The sequence below is a fragment of the Chiloscyllium plagiosum genome, chromosome 20 (genome assembly GCF_004010195.1).
Source record: "Chiloscyllium plagiosum isolate BGI_BamShark_2017 chromosome 20, ASM401019v2, whole genome shotgun sequence".
Lineage (NCBI taxonomy): Eukaryota > Metazoa > Chordata > Chondrichthyes > Orectolobiformes > Hemiscylliidae > Chiloscyllium > Chiloscyllium plagiosum.
Window position 1 is genome coordinate 32,449,280 of NC_057729.1, and position 2,865 is coordinate 32,452,144.

At 46.7% G+C, this 2,865-nt stretch overlaps 1 protein-coding gene and 1 long non-coding RNA gene across 3 annotated transcripts in view; one reads left to right on the forward strand and one right to left on the reverse strand.

Moving 5' to 3' along the window:
* LOC122560148 overlaps nucleotides 1-2,865 on the forward strand; it is a 19,639-nt gene that overhangs the window by 16,110 nt on the left and 664 nt on the right. The window lies entirely within an intron of this gene.
* The window catches only part of LOC122560146 (tyrosine-protein kinase SRK3-like), a 67,300-nt gene that overhangs the window by 5,097 nt on the left and 59,338 nt on the right, over nucleotides 1-2,865 (reverse strand). The gene's annotated exons all lie outside the window — the stretch shown is intronic.

The window sequence follows — 2,865 nt, forward strand, 5'->3', positions numbered from 1 at the left end:
GTACCCAAGAACTCTGTGGGAAGTTAGAGAAGTGATTGCTGGGCCTCTTACTGAGATATTTGTATCATCGATAGTCACAGGTGAGGTGCTGGAAGACTGAAGGTTGGCAAGTGTGGTGCCACTGATTAAGAAGGGTGGTAAAGACAAGCCAGGGAACTATAGACCAGTGACCCTGACCTCGGTGGTGGGCAGGTTGTTGGAGGGAATCCTGAGGGACAGGATGTACATGTATTTGGAAAGGCAAGGACTGATTAGGGATAGTCAACATGGCTTTGTGCATGGGAAATATAGAGCAGCAGATGTGATCTATATGGACTTCAGTAAGGTGTTCGACAAGGTTCCCCATGGGAGACTGATTAGCAAGGTTAGATCTCATGGAATAAAAGGAGAACAGAATACAGAACTGACTCAAAGGTAGAAGACAGAGGCTAGTTGTGGAGGGTTGTTTTTCAGACTGGAGGCCTGTGACCAGTGGAGTGCCACAAGGATCGGTGCTGGGTCCTCTACTTTTTGTCATTTACATAAATGATTTGGATGCGAGCATAAGAGGTACAGTTAGTAAGTTTGCAGATGACACCAAAATTGGAGGTGTAGTGGACAGCAAAGAGGGTTACCTCAGATTACAACAGGATCTGGACCAAATGGGCCAATGGGCTGAGAAGTGGCAGATGGAGTTTAATTCAGATAAATGCGAGGTGCAGCATCGTGGGAAAGAAAATCTTAGCAGGACTTATACACTTAATGGTAAGGTCCTCGGGTGTGTCGCTGAACAAAGAGACCCTGGAGTGCAGGATCATAGCTCCTTGAAAGTGGAGTCGCAGGTAGATAGGATAGTGAAGAAGGCGTTTAGTATGCTTTCCTTTATCGGTCAGAGTNTTCACACAGAGGGTGGTATGTGTATGGAATGAGCTGCCAGAGGAAGTGGTGGAGGCTGTACAATTGCAACATTTAAGAGGGATTTAGATGGGTACATGAATAGGAAGGATTTGGAGGGATATGGGCCAGCTGCTGGCAGATGGGACTAGATTGGGTCGGGATATCTGGTCGGTATAGATAGGTTGGACCGAAGGGTCTGTTTCCATGCTGTACATCTCATCTCTATGACTCTATGACTAATAACTAGAGAGACACCTCATGTGCAAGTGCCTCCATTGGAGGTTCTCAGGTGTTTCCCTTCACAGCACACTTTAGTGCAGTGAAATCTGAACCCCCAAACTAGCACAGCATCATGGCAGCACCCAGCTTTCTTCAGATTTTAATGGAGGATTTCTTCCCCAGATTGGGGCCTTACGTTTAAACCGGAACAATTAACACCCGGAAAGCACAAATCACAGCAGGACTCATGCACTTAATGGTAAGTTCTGAGGAGTGTTGGTGAACGAAGAGATTGTGGAGTGCAGGTTCATAGTTCCATGAAAGTGGAGTCGCAGGTAGATAGGATAGTGAAGAAGGCGTTTGGTATGCTTTCCTTTATTGGTCAGAGCATTGAGTATAGGAGTTGGGAGGTCATGTTGCGGCTGTGCAGGACATTGTGTGCAATTCTGGTCTCCCTCCTATAGGAAGGATGTTGTGAAACTTGAAAGGGTTCAGAAAAGACTTATAAGGATGTTGCCAGGGTTGGAGGCTTTGATCTGTAAGGATAGGCTGAACAGGCTAGGGCTGTTTTCCCTGGAGCTTCGAAGGCAGAGGGATGACCTTATAGAGGTTTATAAAATCATGAGGGGCATGGATAGGGTAAATAGATAAGGTCTTTTCCTGGGGTCAGGGAGTCCAGAACTAGAGTGCATAGGTTTAGGGTGAGAGGGGAAAGATTTAAAAGGGACCTTTGGGGCAACTTTTCATGCAGAGGGTTGTGCTTGTATGGATTGAGCTGCCAGAGGAAGTGGTGGAGGCTGGTACAATTACATTTAAAAGGCCTCTGGATGGGTATATGAATGGGAAAGGTTTAGAGGGACATGGGCCAAATGGGACTAGATTAATTTAGAATATCTGGTCGGCATGGACGAGTTGGACTGAAGCGTCTGGTTCCGTGCTGTACATCTCTATGACCCTATGACACCCTTCTGGGCTGCTAGCTATTTCATGGGTAAGCTCACAACCAACATTTTAGTTGAAGGGCCAAGGTATAGAGTATCTCATAAAATGTAGCCCAATCTGTGTCTGTCAAGATTATACAAGACTCTTATATTATGAAGTCCAAATTTCAGTCACTGATACAATCACCACTAAGTTAAACAAGCTGATTTGCCAAATTGTATGCTCAGCTCTATGTTTACAATTCTTTTTGTGAAACAAGTTAAAAATCACACAACGCCAGGCTATAGTCCAACAGGTTTAATTGGAAGCATACTAGCTTTCGGAGCGTCACTCCTTCATCAGGTAGTAGTGGAGTGCTCAATCCTCCGGGCACCCTTGCCTGCAACCGGATGCCCGGAGGCATGGTTCATTGGGGAAACCAAGCAAAGGCTACGACAACGGATGAACGGGCAACGCACAACAATCAACAGACAGGGGAATACTTCAGTGGTCCAGGACATTCGAGCTCCGACCTTCGGGTGACCTACCTCCAAGGCGGACCTCGGGACAGGCAGCAGTGAAAAGTGGCCAAGCAGAGGCTGATAGCTAAGTTCGGTACCCATAGGGAGGGCCTCAACTGGGACCTTGGGTTCATGTCACATTACAGGTGACCACCATTGCACTATACACACACACCATCCTACAACTCACACACACACACAGGCACTCCTATACACATATACACACGGACACACATATACACAGATGCGCACACACACCCTTACAGACACACACACTTCCACACTCACACATGCACCCCCTTCACAGACTTAAGACACTCTGCACTCA